This window comes from Triturus cristatus, chromosome 12 (genome assembly GCF_964204655.1).
Source record: "Triturus cristatus chromosome 12, aTriCri1.1, whole genome shotgun sequence".
In the NCBI taxonomy this organism is placed as follows: Eukaryota; Metazoa; Chordata; class Amphibia; order Caudata; family Salamandridae; genus Triturus; species Triturus cristatus.
This window is the reverse complement of record NC_140595.1, coordinates 193,355,902-193,376,412: the sequence shown is the minus strand read 5'-3', so window position 1 is coordinate 193,376,412 and position 20,511 is coordinate 193,355,902.

The window sequence follows — 20,511 nt, the reverse complement described above, 5'->3', positions numbered from 1 at the left end:
ATATAAGTGTCTAAATGGATGATTTGTTTTTGAAAAATTGATTGTGTAACTGACTGATTAAGTGTATCATAGTGAATACATGGCTTAGTGAGTAATGTTTAAATATGTAAATATCTGTATCAGTCTCTCACTTTGTGTATAAGTGGCTGCATGGGTTGGTGAGTAGCTACATGGGTGCCTATTTAGGTTATTAGTTGTTTTTTTGAGTATCAGTCTGAGTGTCTGCATGGTTCGGTGGGGGGTATTACGTAGTGCATCGGTGCATGAATGAGTGACTCACTGTTTGTATGTGTTGAACACAGCATGTGTGCAGGACTGTATGGGTGGATGAGTGTGTGTATGGGTGTGTTAGTGAGTGAATGACTGTCTCAATAGTGTCTTCAGGAGTAACTACATACGTTTTAAACTAGTATATGTGACTATTGGTGTATATATGTGAGTATATGTGAAAGTGAGAGATTGAAAGAGTTCCTGTATGAATAAGTATGTGTTTCTATAAGTGATTGTTTAAAAGACTAAGTATGTGTAAGTTTCCGTAGAAGTAAGTGTGGTGGTGTGTGTATAACTGTATATGCAAGTAAATGTATGTTTGATTCTTTATTAGCATGAGTGACTATGTGTGTGAGTAACTCTATGGATGAGTGGCATTGTGTAACAGGATGTATAGATGTATGAGTACATATGATGAGTGAGTACATGTATGAGTGACTGTATAGGACTGTTGGTGAATGAGTGGATGTGTATGTGGATCTTAGAATTACTGAAGAGGTTGTTGTAACTGGTATTGGTATGTCCATTGTTTTGAAATTTTTAGTCTCTATTTTTGAATGTGTGTATCAAAGCTTATATTAAGGTGAGAGGAGGTCTGCCACTCTATCACAAGGATGATGTCATCAGTGAGGTCATCAGTGATGTCATTTGAGATGTCATCAGTGATGTCATGAGTGATGTCACTGACCATGTCATGAGTGATGTAATATGTGACGTCATCAGCAGTGCATTGCGGGCGCGCGAGTTATAGTTAGCTGAACTAACTATAACGGGGCAATTTCATTGGTTTTTTACGAGTAAAATGTCCAGCTAACTATAACATGTGTGAAACCTATGGTTTTTTCACTAAATTTCTAAGGTTTTTTAAATGCTAATTCCTAACTATAACGTGTGTGAAACCTATGGTTTTTTCAGTGAATATATATATATATATATATATATATATATATATATATATATATATATATATATATATATATATATACACGATTATACATAGCTTCACACTCCGTATCCTACTTGGATATATATCTGATTACACATTGCATCACACTCTAGCGTCAGCATCATGGCGAGGCTGTAAGGAATTAAAATTCACTTTACAGTTAACCATTGAATCAAGCTGACCATACACTTGAACGCTCAGCAGTGCACATTGCGCTGTCAGGCCCCAATGCGCTACCACAAACAGTTAAAAATTTGAAATTCAATCTTGAAATCCAGGGCACCGGCCCTCCGGGTTACCTGCACACTGGCAGCCTCCCCAAGATTCACCTCAGTCCATAAGTGGCAGATTAGGGCAGTAGAGTCGAGCACCACCATTGCAAGAGTATGATTACCCTATTGCGCATAAGTTGGGGAAGGATCAAAACCCCACAGACTACTTTTCACAAGTGCTGTTACAGCGTCACACTGCAACATCTATAGAAGCTGAAGAGTATATCAATTTCTGAGTGAAGTCGAGCATCTCTGCAGCTCTATCCATTGTGTACATCATTGCTGCTAGCAACACTCACAAATACAAGGATATCATTGCAATGCAATCATGGAGAAAACAAACTTGACCTCTCATAGATGAAGTTGAATATAAAAAATGTGCACAAAGAACTTTACGTTACTCAAGAGGTATTGTACTAAGAGGTTAAAGAATTGTCATACCTGAGAGCTTGAGGCAAAAAAACACTAAACTGAAACACAATGGACATGTAGCCACCTACAGAGCCCTCAGAGACCGAACAAGAGAGTGACTTGAAAGCATGTCACCTGTGTAACTACTTATCTCCCTAGACAACACAGCATCCGCTAAATATGTCTAAGCTTCCTTAACAAGCATGGGAGAAAATTGCAGTTGATTTATTTGGATCCCTAAACAATCCCTAAACAATGGACATCATCTCATAGTAGTCATTGATAAGTACTAACGTTTTCCCTTAGTGGAAGAATTATCATCGGCCACCCATGACAAAGTCATCTACAGGCTGGATGATATTTTCGCAGTGTGCAGTGTTCCCTCCTTTCTTAAATCTGGCAATGGTCTACTCTTCAATATCAGAGAGTTTAAAGACTTTCTTAGTTGCTGGAATTGTCAAATATAAGAAAAGCACATCTCTGGCCACAGGCAAATTATGTTGTTGAATGATTGTAGGCACCCTGAAAAAATTGGTTCAGCAGGCTGCGCTCGAAAGAATCGATCTCAGGTCAGCCTTATGTCCAGCCTTTTGTGCCTATTGGTCAACTCCTCATTCTACAACAGGTGAAAGCCCTGCCAACCTTTCTGTTTGGGAGAGCCATTGGGGCCAAGATACCACAATGGACCATGTGCCAAATAATAGACACCGATGAGATTCATGTCACAGACACTTCTCACAAAAGCAAAATGAAGACTTGTGCAGATGTGCTCAGAACAGTTTTTGAAAACGGAGACCGGATCCTTGTCGAATGGAAGCACAAGACTGGTGCCCCATTTGATGCTGACCCATCTAGTCATGACAAGTCAAGGACATATGGTGACTGCTCAACATCCCAGAAGGTCTATTACGTGAGACTTGTCACATTTACGCCTCTGCCCCAATGTTTGTCGGCTCCAGACATCACAAGTGAGACAAATCCACCTAAGTGCCCAAGTCAAGCATCTGAGTCTACATCTACCATGCCAGATGACAGTGCAACTCCTTCACTGAGTCTATAGCTACGATACCAGATGACAGTGCAATTCCTTCACCTCATACAACTCGATCGAGTGATACGAGCACCTCCATGAGTCATTGAGGAACAAATGGAGAGATGTATTGTCATTTGATCATGTGCAGGAGGACCCTTGTGGTCCTTGGAAGACTCCTTACAAAGTTACAGAATCAGTTGGGAGGTATCTGGGTGTGGTCAATAAAGTTTATGAAGTAGTTTAGTTACCAGTTGCACCCCGAAGAATAAAAACTTTTTGTTACAGAGCTTCGTGGGTGGCATGATCATTTGTGTGCTTCAGAGCTGGGGAGGACGTAACAGTTACTACCCCTGATGAGCCATTGAAGCATTATTGAACATTTCTCCTCAGAATTCAGCTTGGGCAAATTTCTGCTGGTGATTGGAAAAAGGAACGTATGGAAGAGAAATGTCGATCAAATCATGAATTCCATATTCTGTGCATTGAAGAAGACACGGAAGGGGGGGTTTTTGCTGCCCAGCACCGTCAGGTGTTGGCTGTGCCTTTGGTGCCGGGTTCTGCTTGTTTGTCACAGTGATCAACACAGGGCTAAGATATTCTGGTGGGCCATGTTGAAGCTATTGTTGTAATAGTTTTAATGGTACTGTTTTTCGAAGAAGGACCAAGCTTGGGCATGGCTATTGTTTTTTAATTTTTGATGTTCTACAATATACCATGTAGACTCGTATCTTTTATAAAGCACTCCTAGCTCGAGCTCTATGCTCGTCAGTTGAAGTGCAGGGCATCCTTGTGGTCAGTTCTCTAGCTGAACTTTGTAGGTTTTTTTATGGAACAGTTCTGTTTATTGAGGACCACAATGTAAATAACACAGTTTTTCTGCGTACAACAAGCGGCCGGCAGCGTAAACAACAGAAGGCCAGTAGTACACAGCTGTATGCCTACAACCCAGAGGCTGTCAGCGATGCAGGGACCATTTTAACAATAAACAAAAAAAGCAAGATAAAACACTAGCGAGACCCCTCCCCCCACATCCCACTCCTCCAGCCCAAAATCGTGTATCAGTTGCATGCCCAACAGTGTTATGCCCCTTGGAGGCTCCTGATAGGTGTCCAATACTACAAGGAAGTTTATGCTACTTCAGCTTCTCGTGAGGGGAGCAAGGGCAATTTAGGGCAGGTCACTTCCCTAAATTCTATGGAGAGGATTCGGATAAAGGGGGTCCATAAATCAGGACTGCTCTATTCTCCACAGTGAGATACATTTGCTTCACTGCTAAGGAAAACCATTGCTTATGTAACCACGAAACATGGCCCGGGATGCTCTCAGATCCTCAGTGTTTTGACGATCACTTGGCACACAGAATTTAATGATAAGGCCATTTGCCGACCCTGTCTTGCTTCGCCTTTCAGATAATACAGAGTCTGCCACACTGTGACTTAAACCCATGCAAAGCAGGAGACATTACACAGCAACACCTTTAGAAAAGGGTTTTATTTTACAAAATGCAAAGACTCTCTTTTTAGAATAAGGTTTGGGGTTTTATTTTACACCATTCTCTCGAACAGAAAGGCTTTCCCTGGTGCCAAATGCACAACATTCAAATACACAAAGAGATATATATATTTATATGCAAACAATAATTACACACTTGGTAAATGCAACAGTTAAATGCATGACTAATACCATGAATAAACAAGCAGCAGATAATATGAGATATGCTGGACGTCCTGCAAGAGATCAGAAAGTTGTGTATGTACACTAAATACATCAAATGATTACTTTGGATGTGCACCTCGACTCACTCACACATCACAAAGAAAACACCTCAAATGATCAAAGCCACTGGCCACACATCACAATGACAATAATCAAAGCTCAAACACCTCAAATGACCACAGCCACTGGAACCATGCATCACAATGGCACTAGTCAGGAACAAATCACCTTACCCGATCGTTCACTCGACATCCTTGCCAATTCTCGCTTGGGGGTCCGTTCATAGCTGGTTTGGACTCTCAAGCGGGACTCAAGTTGCGTTTGTCTCACAGCGGTACGTCTACTCTGTAAGTGAGCGCCCAACTCAACTGTCAACAAACACCAGCTTTATAGTCTCAAAACTCACACCAGAAGGTTCGAGGATAGCTTCCCCCTGGGCCAGAGGAATCTTACCAGGCCTGGCCAGCTTTCAAGCAAGCATTCCAAGGCAGGAAGGAGTTTCCACGTTCCCTCTCCAATCTCGCATATTCCAGCCTTTATCTTGACGAAGCTCACGAAAGCCTTCCAGGGTACATTAAACAATTTCACACAAAAACAATCCTTGAACGTGATTAACCCAAACAATTTGCAAGCGTTGCTGTGCGCGCAGATAAAGCTCAAGCCAGGAAGAGTCAGAAAACAGGATGACATGAGGCCATGTCAAAGCCAATAGTAAGAACTTCGTAATTCTACCAATGTACAATACAATGCACATTTATTTATTTATTAAGGAGTTTTATGTAGCGCTAGACAGACCCGAAGGTATCGGAGCGCTTTACAACGGTTTGGAAAGAGGAAAACACATATTGTAGCAGTAGTGAACAGGATGCCACAAGGTGCAGTAGAGGTCTTCGAGCGTTGTATAATGATAGAGGGGAAGTTACGTAGTCTTGTAATAGTGAACAGAAGATTCAAGTTGCACATCCTTCTGGTCAGGGGGGATAGTGGGGAGGAGTCGGGCTAGGAGTGAGGTAGAGGTCTTAGTTTCAAAGTGTCATTGTGCTGTAGTGTGCACGCTTGTGAGTTTTGGTTGCTATCTATCCATTTGGGAGAGTACGATTGAGGTAGAGGTCTTTGAGCTGCCTTTTAAATTTTAGAAAGGAGGGGATGGTCTTGATATGGACTGGGATGGAGTTCCATATTTTGGGTGCATTTCCAGAGAAGGATTGGACTGGGTTTTTTTTGTTTGCGGGATTTCGGCGGGATGAGGAGTAGAGTATTGGAGCTCCTGAGACTCCTTGTCTGACTGGCCTTCATGAGTTTGGAGGCCAGGTAGGCGGGTTTCCCTGTTTGGAGGGCTTTGTGCGTGAGGCAGGCAGTTCTGAAACCGGCATGCATTTCAACTGGGAGCCATTTCAACTCTCTGAGTTCGGGCTAGATATGGTCATATTTGTTTTACTCCGGTGACCATTCTCGCAGCTACATTATGAGTTGATCAGAGGGGAGCTAGGTGTGATTTTGCTGTGCCTGTGAGGGTTGCATTCCCGTAGTCTAATCTGGAAAGTACAAAGGATTTGAGTCACTTGTTTGAGGTCGTTGGTCGGGATGAAGGGTTTTATCTTGTTGAGTAGTTTCAGGTTGAGGAAGGCACTCTTTGTAGTGTTCTTGATGTGTTTGTCCATGCTTAGTTTAGGGTCTAGGGTGATTCCCAGTGATTTGATGGAGTCGGCCAGGGAGAGATTGTCGTTGAGAGCATCAATTCCTTTTAGCCATTTTGTGACTTGGGGGTTCTCCATTTTGTTGGAAATTCTGAGGATTTCCATTTTGTCTTGACTCAATTTCAGGTGGTTTAATGAGAGCCAGTGTTAGACTTCTCTAAGAGTGTTGTTGAGTCTCTGTATGTCTTCAATGGAGGAGGTTTCTAGACAGATCTGGGTGTCGTCCGCATAAAGGTGGAAGGGAATGTTGGTTCTTTTGAGTATAGTGGTGAGGGGTTCCATGTATATGTTGAAAAGTTGCGGGGAGAGGACTGCACATTTGTGCACCACTGCTTATAGCATCACATACTTCATCTCTCAATGTACAACACAGTGCACATTTGTGCACCACTGATCACAACATTGCACTTCGAGACCAAAAAGTACATTCCACACCTCTCTCTCTCTTTCATGCTCTCAAATGCACATCCCACACGTTCTGTTCTTGGCAAGGCTGTCCTACTCTTTGACAGCTCTCACTGCAAGACAGCAAGATTACAAGAAAGAAAATTTTAAGAGAAGCAAGGCATATGCAGGACATCGTACGTTCAGGCTAGGATAAAATAACACACCAAAGTCAATTAAAATAATGGTAGTCAAAGGTCATCACAGGGTGTCAGACAACAAGAGTGCCTTTAGCACTGCAGACCCCGAAGCAAACGTAACGGGAAAGCCAGGTGGTTCGGCAGCCGAGTAGTGTACGCAAGGAAGCACCGAAAAGTAGTGTCGAACACTGATTTGATTTCATCTAAGACCTGCTCCCAGAATCTGGTCAGTTTGGGGCAGTGCCACAGAAGATGAAGAAGAGAGTCCACCTGCCGAAAGCCCCATCAACATTTCTCCGAACGCCCCTTGTTCCATCTGTGAATACTTGCAGGTGTGAAATACTAGTTGGTGGCTATTTTGTAGTCCGCCTCCATACCAGCCATGTTGTGTGCAGAGTGCTGTATTCTATAATAGAGGTCATTCCATTCTTTTGAAGAGAAGAGAGCGCCCTAATTCCTCCTCCTAGTGTAACTGGCCTTTGGATTTAAATGCAGAGCTGCTGTCAGAGAGCAGAGCATAGAGTTCAGAGGTAAGGCGTTTATCTGCCTCCTTATGGACCAGCATTTCTCGTAAATGGTAAGTGGGTGGGAGGCCGCCAGCTTATAACCCGGGGAGGTCACCCAGTGCAGCAGCTGCAGATAACGGAAAGCGTCCGATGCGGGGAGAGAGTAGTCCTGTTGAAATTGATTGAAGGGGATAACCCCTGAAGGATCAAAAAGGGAGCCCACCCTTTTGCACCCCCGTTCGTGCCGGCGGCTAAACACTTCCGAGCCACATCAAGGTGGGAAGTCGGGATTATCGACAATCGGCGACGTCCTGTGAGGGAAATGTCATCAGGCCCAGTCTGAGGGCAACGCTCCCATACATTTATAGACAGCGACTTATTTGTCTGATCAAGGAGGGTTCCATAGTTCGCCATCACCGTCTTCGCTATAGTGGGTGTGAGTTGGATGCCCGGATACAGTATGGTCTCTGTCGTCCAAGCCAAAAGAAACCGAATGTGAAGTGTGGCCTCATGTGGAGGAGTGACCGACTGTCAGGCTCACTCCGCTCCACCGGCTCCTAAACCGATATGAACTTTTTAAGGTTGACTTTGAACCCTGAGACCTCTCCAAACAGCCGAAGCTTGTCGAGCAGGGACGGCTGGAAAGTCTTAGGGTCCGCTAACGAGAGAATAATGTCATCAGCGTATAGGCTGATGGTATGAGTGTCAGCACCAAATCCGATGCTGGATATCTGTGGGTTGTCCCTAACTCTCTGTGCCATCAGCTCCATGTAGAGCACACAGAGGAGTGGTGAGAGAGGGCACCCCTAACTGGTGCCATGCACGATATGTGACTTGGCAGATGAAGACCAATTGACCCAGACGGAGACTCGGGCGGCGCTATAAATATAGCAGATCCATTTGATAAATGTGTCCCCAAAGCCTAAGTGGCGGAGTGTTTCAAGCAGGTATATTTTCTCTGCTTCAATAGAGAGGAAAATCGCCTCTTTTCTTGACCTCTGAATGATATCAATTAGTTGCAAAAGCCTGTTGTTATTGTCCCAGCATTGTCTCGGTGGGATAAAGCAGGCTTGGTCGGGATCGACCAACTCTGGCATGACTGGGTTCAGACGGAAGGCCATGATCCCGGCAAAGTGTTTGGCGTCTATGTTGAGAAGGGAGATGGGTCGGTATCACCCACAGTCTCCAGAATCCTTTGATGGCTTAAGTATCACAGATATGGACGCCTCCATCATCGAGTACGTCAACGCGCCAGAATCAAGGAATGAGTAGTTGAGTTAGAAGGGATGCTAACTCCTGACAGAAGGTTTTATAAAATTGGTCCATAAACCAGTTCGTCCCGGTGCTTTGCCAGGCTTAAGGCGCACAATTGCCGCGACCACCTCCTCGACATGTATCAGCTGATCCAGCTGGGCAATCGAGTCAGGGGAATCCCCTGCAGATATGAGTCTTGGCTCATCCCATGGACCATCAGAGTACAGGGCACAGTGGAACTCTTTGAAGGTTGCAGCGATTTATCTAGGTCTAGACACTTTAAAAGAGCCTTTTTCGCTCCAGGTCTCGCCAGACCTTGGGGGCACCTGTACGTTTGTGAATCGACTCTAACTCGGAGACCTCCTGCTCCACATGCCAGTGTTTCTCCCTGTGAACTCGATTCTTCGCCGTCGGATGGCGATTAATTCATCCCTTACTACAAGTTTCAATGCTTCCCACACCGATGATAAGGGAGTGCCCTCTACGTCTTTGGTGCGGAGATACTCGTTAAGCACCGTGTGCACTACGGCAGTCATGGAAGGAGATTGCAGTAGCACAGCTCAAGTAACCACCGGGAAGCGCAGGGATGGGAGTGACCCGACTGTAGAGTCAGAGAAATCATGGCGTGGTCCGAAAGGGATCAGGGCTCTATGTTTGATTATCAACATTAGATGGGAGTGTGGGGGACGTAAGAAAATGGAAAATGCGAGCATAACATTTAAGCGTTGCTGAGTAGAAAGTATAGTCCCTCAAAGAGGAGTGCGGGCAGTGCCAGATATCACAGAGCCCCTCATTTGCCAGCCAACGAAGGCAGTCAGACGTGAAGGCTCCTGCTTGCGAAGAGTGTTGGTTGGAGCGGTCCAGAGTGGGGTCCATGACCATATTACCAATCCACCCCTATCGACACTGCTGCATCCGGGGTCATGAGGGCCGCTGCCAGCCAATTAAGAATAAAGGGTTCCTGTCGCTCATTCGGGGCACAGATGTTGGCTAGGGTGAAGTGTAAGGAGCCCCATTGCATGCACACTACTAAGAGGCGCCCCTTTGTTCGGCTATCGTGGAAATTAGCTTGCCATTACATTTCTGGGAAAAAAGGATAGATATCCCATTCTTCTTAGTGGGGCCTGAGGACCAGGTCTAATAGGGAAACCAGAGGGAGCGCATGCAGGTGGTGTCTTTGGGGAGCCGGTGGGTCTCTTGGAGTAAGCACATATCTCTATGATCGCTCCAAGAGAGACAGCACTGCTGCGTGCTTTGCAGGATTATTAAACCCCGAACTTTAAGGCTGGTTATCCTTTTTTCCCCTAGCATGGGTCACTGAGAAAGGGGGTCACGCGGCGTGCCTCAGATTGAGATGTAAGAGAAAATGCAAGCAGGCTACGCAGCTGGGGATTACTAAAGCATTTCTATAGGGACATACTGCAGGCGACTGGTGCAGAGGAGTAAAAAGAAATGAAAACCCCCAAAACAGATACAAATCAGTAACACACGGTAAAACGTGTGGGGACATCGCTCCGTCATGGTGAGAGAACTTGAATGGAATGTTGGCCATTCAGGGCTAAGGCAGCCGATCCAGACTCCCCCACCGAGGGTCATGACACCCAAATGAGAAGGTAGAAGAGGAAATGTTTGCACGGCTGGTGCGCCTCTATGAAGCCGCCAGCCGGAGCCCTCCTGCCTGGCACTCCTTAGCATTTTCAGTGAGCTTTCGGCAAAACTGGTGAGCTGGCCAAAGTGCTGAGTACCACCTGCCTTTCTATAGCCATGGTGGGTGTGACTGGTTTGTGTCTCTGGGGGTTCCTTTCTTCTTGTGCCACCGGTGCGGATTACAGCCTTTGTCATCCAGAGAGTCGGACCCCCCTATACAGCCACCTTCTCTTTAAGACCAACAACCCAGAGAGCCTCCCTGAGGGATCGTATTTGCCGCAGGCTGCCCTCGTGGCAGAAGATGAGGCAAAAAAGATGCCCGCATGAATACGATATTCTTTTCCATCTTAGATGCACCATGACAGGACCAAATTCTCTGCACTTTTGGAGTGTAATAGCAGACATGTCCTGATACAACTCCGGAGTATGGACCCTGTACTGAACCGGATGGGTCTTTCTGGCAAAGGATTGACTCCTTGAGTTGAAAATCATGCACACACACACACACACACACACACACGCGCGCACACACACACGCACACACACACGCACACACGCGCACACACGCACGCACACACGTATACTAGCAGGAGGGGTGTTTCCACATCTGGGCAAGTCAACTCTATGGACGCGGTCTATCTGAATGTCCGTTCCTTGGGGGGACTCCAGGATGTGGGGGAACAGGGCCCGAGGTAGCCCCTCAGGTTCCCTCCCTCAGCTTGGGCTGGCACCTGGATTCCACGTTGTCCCAGTGGGACCGGTTTTCTAGGTCCTCCACATGGGCCTGAAGCTCAACATGCTGTTCCTTCAGCAGGAGGGCCTGCAAACCCCAGGCCCTCCAACCAGAGCAGGGATGGTCAGGCTCGTAGGGCACCCCACCAGGCAATAGTGAGACTCAGTAAGACAAGTACTAACGACCGAAGGGGCTGTTCGCCGTCCAGGTCAGGAGCGCCAGGAGTGCCACACCGCAGCGAAGCAACCAGCCTGCTTGCCAGCGCCTCCTCAGCAGGCCTATGCCTCCAACAGATGCCTAAAGGGCAGAATCGCCTCCCAAGCCCTTGCCTCAGTAGAAGTCACTCTGCAGGGAGACCAGAGAACGTCCCCACACTTTAGGGCCCCGACTCAACAGTGCCCGGGGCCCACTCAAATCCAGTCACAGGACCAGCTTCATGCACTCACCCCTAAGGGACCACGGGGAGCAGAGGGGGGTTCTCCCCGGCTGAGGCCACCTCGTGACAGAGCAGCTACAATCCGGGCCTTGGTCACATGGGGCAATTCGGCGTCATCAGTGGCCTCTAAGCAGCAGGGGCCAAATAGGGCTGCCCCCGACCGCAGCCGGGTCAGCAAAAACAACAGGGGTGCAGTGGCGCCTCGGCAGCACAGGTCTTCTCCTCTCCCCCCTGGCTGGTGGTCCAAGTTTATGTTCCTGCCCCTAGTCCGGGTCACTTGCACCCCCACCAGGGCATTTAGGTGTTACCAGGGGCCTCGGGGCTCAGTCTCCTCACAAACTCATCCCCTGGGCCCAACCAGTGCTAGGTCATACGCCGAGGTTGCTCGCCGCAGGCTCCTCCTGCCGCTGATACAATTGAGGCTCACCTGCTCTTGGCCGCCTCGCCTCTGTTACCTCCCGCTAGGCAGGAGATCACAGCTCGTGATCTCCACCGGCTCTGCTCCGCGCAGGAGAAGTGGCTTGGGGGGGGTTTACACTGCCTCCAATTACATGCCCAGCATTGAACTGGATCGGCAGCGCTGTGGCCTTCCTCGTTCTCCTACGCTCTCGGCTCCAAGTGACGCTTACTGCTCCTCTACCATGGCCGCTCCCGGAGCCAGCCCCACCCTTCGACGTCGACCCCACAGCAGCCTCATTGTTCAGTCACCAGCAGGACTCTTTACCAGACACCGGTGTGTTCAGGCGATTTGCATGTTGGAAGTGCAGCCTCAACCATCTCTCCTACGAGCGTATTTGTCGGTATTTATAAAGCGCATCAATCATCCCGAGGGACATCACGGCGCTAGGACGGATTAGAGTACAGTGCAATTTGATCATTGGTAGGGTCAGTACCTGGGGAACAGGGTGGTTTTCAATTTTTTTTATAAACACCAGGTAGTCGTCTGTCAGACGAATATCAAGGTGTAAGTTGTTCCAAAGGACCGCGGCTGATTTGGAGAAGGGCCAGTCGTCCATTCTGACCTTGGATGTGCGCTTGATTGAGGCGAGACCTTGATGCCGTGATCTCAGGTTCCGCGAAGGGACGTGGAATTGTAACTTATCTTGTAGAATGAGTGGTCCTTTTTTATGCAAGGTTCTATGCGCGAAACAGAGGAGCTTGAAGTTGGCTCTCTGGCGGACTGGTAGCCAGTGTAATTCCTTCAAGCAGAGGGATGCTGAACTGTATATTTTTTTTATTACATATTAGTTTGGCGACAGCACTCTGGGCCACCTGAAGTCTGGAGAAAAGATAGTCGGCCATCCCTACATAAAGGGCGTTGCTATAATCAAGTCTGCTCATAAGCAGAGCCTGGGTAACCGTTTGTCTGCAATTTTGTGGGATCCAGGGAAAGTCGTCTTAACCGTTTCAGTATAGAATAGGCTTTTCCGCACAGCGGGCGTACTTGGTCCTGCATAGATAGGGTGCCATCAAAGATGATGCCCAGATTTTTTGCCACTCGCTTGGCTTCCGGGGCGGTGCCTAGTGCCTGGGACCACCAGCTATTGTCCCAAATGCCCTGGGCACCCCCCGAAAAGCAGGATTTCGCATTTCCAGGCATTTAGCTTTAAACAATGCTGGGACATCCATCCCGCGAGTTCAGTGAGACAGTTTATTAGGTTGTTTTTAGTCTCAGTATTGGTCAGCCTGTCTATCAAGGGAATCACCAATTGCATATCATCGGCGTGGGAGCAGATGTCAAATTCCAATTTTCTACTAATATCCTCCAGAGATGAGACATATGCATTGAAAAGGTTAGAACTTAAGGTAGCTCCCTGCGGGACTCCATACTTAATGCTCTTTGCAGTAGAGGTACAGGATCCCATTTGAATTGTTTGGGTTCGATCTTTCAGAAAAGAGGCGAACCATGACAGGGCTTTGGAACAGATCCCTTTTTTGTGCAGGATTTGGAGTAGTTTGGTATGTGAGACAGTATCGAAGGCCGCAGTAAGATCTAGTAAGGTCAAAGCTATGGCTCTGCCTTGATCAACTAGTGATCTGATATTATCAGACACAGCCAGTAGAGTGGCTTCGGTGCTGTTATTGGCTCTAAAGCCCATCTGTAAGGGGTCAAATAGGTTATTAGATTTGAGGAAATTCGTGAGTTGCTTATTAACTAAACGTTCCAAAACTTTTGATAAATAAGGTAGTTGAGAAATGGGGCGATAGTTGGCTGGATCATATATTCCAAGACCTGCTTTTTTTTAGAAGTGGGAATACCACTGTTTTCTTCCAAATGTCTGGGAAGGATGCTTGCTCAAGAGATTGATTGAATATATTGGTGACACGTGGGGATAAAATTGACCCTGGTCTGGCGAAAATAAAATGTGGACAGGGCTCAAGTGGGGATCCTGCCTTGACCTTAGTCATGGTTTTAGCTACTTCCTCCTCTGAAAAAGGAGTCAAAGTGTCTAGGTGAATTTGTGCCGAAGAGTGAGGGGCCAAGGTTTCCCAATCAACATCATCTTCTTCAAGAGGATTGTCGAAGGATGCATACATTTTTGTCACTTTATCGGTGAAAAAATTATTTATTAGTTCACAGTTCTCTGCCGTAGGAGCCATGGTTTGGGATAGGCTGGTGGGTTTACAAAGTTTGCAGAAGACCTTATAAAGTTTCTTAGACGAGCTGCCATTATCTTGGATCCTTCTTGTATAGTAGTTTGTTTTGGCTTTTTTTTATAGCTTTGCAGTTCAGCTAAGTAGTTTTGTCTATCTGTGCTGTCCTTTGACAGTCTCCATTTATACTCCAGAGTACAACATTTTCGTATGTTTATTTTTAGTTCAGGAGTGTACCATTTTTCGGATCTAGAATTGGTAGCCGGTTTTCTATTGAGTTTGGGGGCACATTTGTCAAGCGACTTCTCAATTTCTTGTTGTAGATAAGTAGCTGAAGTGCTAGCACAGTGAATTGTGCCCTTATTGTGTAGAATGAAATGCATAGGAAAAGATTCCTGAGTAATTAGGTTCCAAGGTCTTATCCCTGATTGATGTGTAGCTTCACCCTTAGATTGCTTAGTTGGTAGACTTAGGGAAAATGAAATTAAGGAGGGATCTGTCCATGAGAGTGGTTTAATCTCATGAATGTTAATGGTCATTATGTTCCAAAACATTAGATCCAGTGTGTGCCCAGCCACATGTGTTGGATCCGATATCCTCTGAGTTAATTACATTATGGCCATATTGTTTTCCAAGTGTTTAACACCTGGATTAGCAGCGTTTTCATAATGAAGGTTAAAGTCGCCTATGACTAGGAATTGATTTTGTTTTAAGCAGAGGGGAAAAAAGTTGAGCAAGTAAGTTAGTACTAAATCCGGAATGGTGGCCAGTAGGGTTGTTTATGACTGCTCCTCCCAGTAATATGTGGGCATCCTTCAAAACTGAGAAGGCTAGGATCTCATGGGAGCCCACTTGGGTAATTGTGGTGGGAATGCAGGATGGATGGTCTTTGAACAGAATGGCTATACCACCGCCTTTCTTGCCTTTCCTGTCCTGTTTTAGTATTTTATAACCAGGCGGAAGGGCTGAAACAATGTCAGGGGAATTATTGTCGTCAAGCCAGGTTTCGGTGGCGAAGGCCAGATCTGGGCTTAAGTCATCTAGTGTGTCCTAAATCTCAATGTTATGTTTAGGGAATGATCTGGTGTTGAAATAAACACATTTTAGAGTCAGGTTACTGTGGTAGTGGATTAGGTCTACCGCTATGGTAGGGTGGGGACATCTAGGCTTCCCCATTTGCAATTAAGGCAAGAAAAAGGTAATTCGACCTCCGTTGGAGTGACTTTTGTACAGCATATACTTACATTTTGTTTGTCCCCCAGTCTCAGAAGCTCATCTCGTGAGTATATAAGAGGGGGAAGTCTTTTTGAGGTGTGGGGGGCAGCGTTTCTGGCCCCTGGGCCCGGTCGGGCGCGGACAGGCGCAGACGGGGCAGGCATCTGTATTTATGCAGCCGGTTGGGCAGCTAGACTGCCAACCGCAGCTGTGCCGAGAGTAGAACACTTCCGGTCTGCGTCAGATTGCCTCCACGCAAACTGAACAATCTGCGGTGGAACAGGGAAGACGCCGAGTTAACCGAGTGCAAAATAAAATGTGCAAATGAGCGTTATTACTTTTACGGTAAGTTTGGCATGAGGCAGTCTAAAATGGGTTAAAATGCCGAGTCTGTTAAAATCAGAGTATTTTAAAATAACACTTATACAATTACTGGGAGCCCTTTGCCAGGCGCTCCGTTCACTGACCAACCGTTTAGATGCAATGCCTTGTTGCCTCTAGCGCGTCCGCTGCGCTTCGAGGCAGGCATCTGTATTTATGCAGCCGGTTGGGCAGCTAGACTGCTAACCGCCGCTGTGCCGAGAGTAGAACACTTCCGGTCTGCGTCGGATTCCCTCCACGCAAACGGAACAATCCAAAAAGTATGGCTTTTCACAATGCAGGAGCGGCTTATGCATGACCTGAGCGAATGTTGGGGCAGTATCTTTGTAAACTCTTCACCTTAGACTACTGCAGCCTGAGCAGTGCTGCTGGCCGTTTCTTTGCAAAATTGTTCAGTCTTTTTCTTAATGCAGTATCTTTTAATTGCCACCAGGTTGCGCTACGGGCGTTTACAGGGAAGCCCCAGCAGCTTTTTAGGTCTCGGCTAGCGAAGGCTGCGCTTGCGCAGTCTCGCTCGCGAGATTGAATGACTTGGAGAAGAGGGGCTTGAACCCGCCCCTCTTCTCCCCTCTTCTCCATTGGCTGGCCTCTTGAATGCTGGCCAGCCATTGGAGAAGAGGTTTGTCTCTACGAACAGGCCCCGTCCTTTTCGGATTCGGGGGCGTGTTTTTTGCTACTTTTCTCATTATCTCCTCCAGCCAATGGCAAGAGGAGAGAAAAGAAAAACACGCCCCCGAATCCGGAAACGCCGCTGCCTTTTTCCGAGGCATTTCTGCTTCGCCTCGGAGAAAGGCGGTGGTGTCCCGGCGTCCGGACGCATTTGTTAATTTCCAATACTTGTTTTTCAAGTGCCGGCGTTTCTGGTAGGAGGCTTAATTGGTTAGTGAAAACTTTTCTTTCGCAGTCCGATCCGGGTTTCTTTCATTCGTCTGACTTGTTTTTTCTCCTGAAACGTTTTTCCTCGAGCTGAGAGATCGCAAACACGACCTTCTTAAAAACAATTTATCCAACGCGGCAAGTTGCGTATACGAGCTATAGCCAGTAGATGGCGCAATCGACACGTTTCTTTCTCAACAACAGTTACATTGTTGACATGATGCAGTTCATGATGGGAAAGATTTAAGTGTCAAAATTATTTTCCGCCCACAGACACCAATGTAAATGAAATTACTGTACTATTCATTTGTGGAGTATAATCGATTGTCTAAATGAAGGATTCAATTAAGGCTCATCGTAGACTCGTGTGATTCATGTTGCACGTGAGAGAGACAGACGCAAGAGCACACGCAGGTAAGCAAACACGTCCTTTCACGAAGACAGACTTTCACAGAGGTGCGTAAAAAATGATTGCCTTGTGGTTCTAGTGAGCGCTCATTGGTTAAACTCCCTATCACTGCGAGCGGCAGCGCACTGAAGACCTTTCACTTGCAAACAATCTACCGTATTCTCACAGAAAGCTATTACCTCACTCGTGTAACCCAGCTTTTGAGGACTGTAGTACACAACTGCATAAGAAGAATGCTTTTGTACGCTATATTGCCCTGATTTCTGCGTAAGGCGCTCTCAGAGGCATGGACACGCACTGGGCACTCCCACTTAACAGGGTCATAGCCCTAATAAAAATGCCAAATATGTCTGCAGATAAAATCTGCCCTTTAAGACTGATGTCCATGCTAAATGCCTCCACCTGCCCTCTGCATACCTGCACAAGCATAGGTTTTTGTCCAAAGCTTAATTTCTAAATGAAAGAGTGCCTGCGCTCAAAGCTCTGCTCTGATACACATGGCTGGTGCAAATAAATGTGTGTGCACGGAATACCAAATCTGTATAGTCCTAAACATACCTCAGGCATCTTTAGTTCATTAACACTATCACTAACATTTATATTTTCTAAGAATTAAAAAAAAAACTTGCCTTAACAATGTCCAATATTCACTCTCACATAGCATGTTTTTAAAATATTTTAAGCAGATTTGTTTTATGTTATATTGCCATTGTTTTAAAACCCGTCTGGTCAGGAAACAAAACAAGCATTTACAATGCAATGGTCTCGGCATTGATAAAGTTAGAGCTATTGGCATTGCTCATGACATTATTTTTGTTTATGTTTTTTTTTTAAACATTTAAAGAAACGGCAAAGTCAATGCTATTATTCACCTCGATAATCTCCACGGCTGCTCCGTCGTGTCGCGGTGCACACATTCCGGTGGGTTACATCTGCATCACAACAATTAGTGAGACCATTTCATATTTCGGGTACGAATTTCAACAAGAACCCACACAAAACTGACCTTTGGCTACCAAGACATTTCAAATGTATTTAAAATATCAAAATAATTACGCGGCAACCGGATTGAGCAGGGTAAAGATTAATATTTTGTTGTTAAAATAAATATAAATAGCTCTTTGATCCCAGACAGAGCTGGTTTCAAAATAAAGATCACTGCCGGCACATAACACGCCGAAAGCCGGCTGCGAAACCTTCTGTATTCGGGTCTCAGAATCAGCGTTCTCCTAAATGGGCGCAGCGTTCATTGGTGCGGCAGGTGCAGTGACACCGGGGCCTCTGCCTTTAATTACTCAGTGGGCAGCAGGACGTTTTCATCGCTTCCTTGAGAGGCCAGCGCGCTCTTGCTACTATTAATCACAGCTCCTAGCGCTGCCGGATGGGGCAGGAGCACCTCAGAGGGAGCCCAGCAGCGGCGGGGACACTGGTCAAGCCCGGCCCAAATGCAGACTGTGGATGCTGCTGGGTGAGTGCGCCTGTAGCAAAGAAACCAACTTCACCCCGTCCTGTCCATCTCAAGTTCCACCTTAAAATATTATTATTGCTCATCCGGCGGTGCCTCAAGGGAGCCCCTGCTGGAAGCCCACGTCTTTATGTGAAAGCGCTATGTTTCTGTAGCTTGGGGCGCTCCAGACCTCTTTGCGTTATAGTTTGGTGAAATATTGCCAACACACGAATTCCCAAAGTCCGCTTTTCATAAATTTACTATTTTAGTCAAGTTGCCAGTTTCCCCTAAACCGTGATTCTCCATTCAAACCCTACACGCATGAATTGGCACGGATGAAAGGAGTGGTTAAGATTCGGACCTGCAGAGCACACCCAGCGGTGAGAGGCTGCCTCAGTGCGCTGTACTTTGTTGCGAGTTCAGCTCTGTGTAGCTGCTGGTTGGTAACAAGAGCTCACTGTCTTAGGACCCCTTGAAGTAGAACCCCAGGCCTCAGGCACACAGTGACGTTCAGCGCCTGTGGGGGTGCACAGCGGCTGTTTTCGTTTCTATTAGTGTGTGCTGCTGTGGGTTTGTGTTTAGTGAAAGTGAGTGTGCAAAGCCCTGCAGGTGGCTGGGCGGGTGCTCGCGTCCAGCTGTGCTGTCTCCAGCAGGTACCGGGGCAGGGAGGTCTGACACAGGCTCCCTGGGGCACAGGGATGAGCTGGTCTCCGGCCAATGGCTGGCAGGGAGGAGGGCGCAGGAGGGGAGAGGGCGAGCCTTGGACTGACTGCCAATGGCTGGCAGGGAGGAGGGCGCAGGAGGGGAGAGGGCGAGCCTTGGACTGACTGCCCGTCCCACCTTCCCTCACTCTCAGATGAACCATCTGTCTCTCCGTGTCCTAAGCACAGGCAGCAGAGGCAGGGTTAAGGTTTTAGAAATGGGATCTGCTTTGTGTGATAATTCAAGAATTGAAATCCTTTATCCTTTGAGATTCGGGAATCATATTTCAGCCAGCAACATCACTTAGATAAAATGAAAGGGGTGTACGGGCAAAAATGCTTCACTCCTTAGCTAGAAATCTGTCAAGCCACTTCTGGGGTAACATTGTACTGGTAAGCACTTCATCACGTGTAAGCTGTTCAGGGTGCTCGTCTATAGTTCATCCTAGTAGTCTTGTCCTTATGTTATGCATAGTAACAGAATCAAAATCAGTTTTTAGGTCTCTTGTGTATGTGTGTGCCTCTGTGTGTGTGGCTCTGTGTGGGTGGCTTTTTTGTAGGTGGCTCTATGCGTGGGTGGCTCTGTCTGTGTGTGGGTAACTCTGTGTGTGTGTAGGTGGCTCTGCGTGGCTGGCTCTATTTGTGTGCAGGTGGCTCTATGTGAATAGCTCTGTGTAGGTGGCTCTGTGTGTGTGGGTGGCTCTGTGTGTGTGGGTGGCTTTGTGTGTGTGGGTGGCTTTGTGTGTGGGTGCAAATGCAATAGGTCTCGAATTTGAGAGAGATTAAGCTATCGACATTGTAAATAACAATGCCGTTTCTTTAAATGTTTAAAAACAAAAACATAAACAAAAATAATGTCATGAGCAATGCCAATAGCTCTAACTTTAACAATGCCGAGACCATTGCATTGTAAATGCTTGTTCTGATTGCTACGGACCTTGTGAGTGCTGGTGTTGCTGGTGTGGGGGAGACACTCTGTGTGTGTTGCTGCAGGGGAGGTGACACTCTCTGGTGTAGAAACGGCAGCAGCAGATCTATGCTCCTCAACCCAGTGGATGTGGCCTCCTGCAGGGTCGCCCCACCTCTCCTGTCTCCAGATCAGTCCAGCGAGGGGGTGCAGAGCGGTGTCAGGCTTCGGATCTTAGGCAGTGTTCAGAGAGGGCTTAGTCTGTGCTACTGGCTGCAACGGGGGTGGCACAAAACCATGTAGCGGGACAAGACAGGCTGATTATGCCATGCGGCACATACCTTGTGAATGCATTTTCACCGTTGCAGAACTGTCGCCTACGAGTCGCGTACTCACCAGGGCTGGATGCCATGCATTGAGTAACTGCTGGGTGATGCTGTAGCCACTTCTTACTGGTTATGGCAGCTCGTCAGAA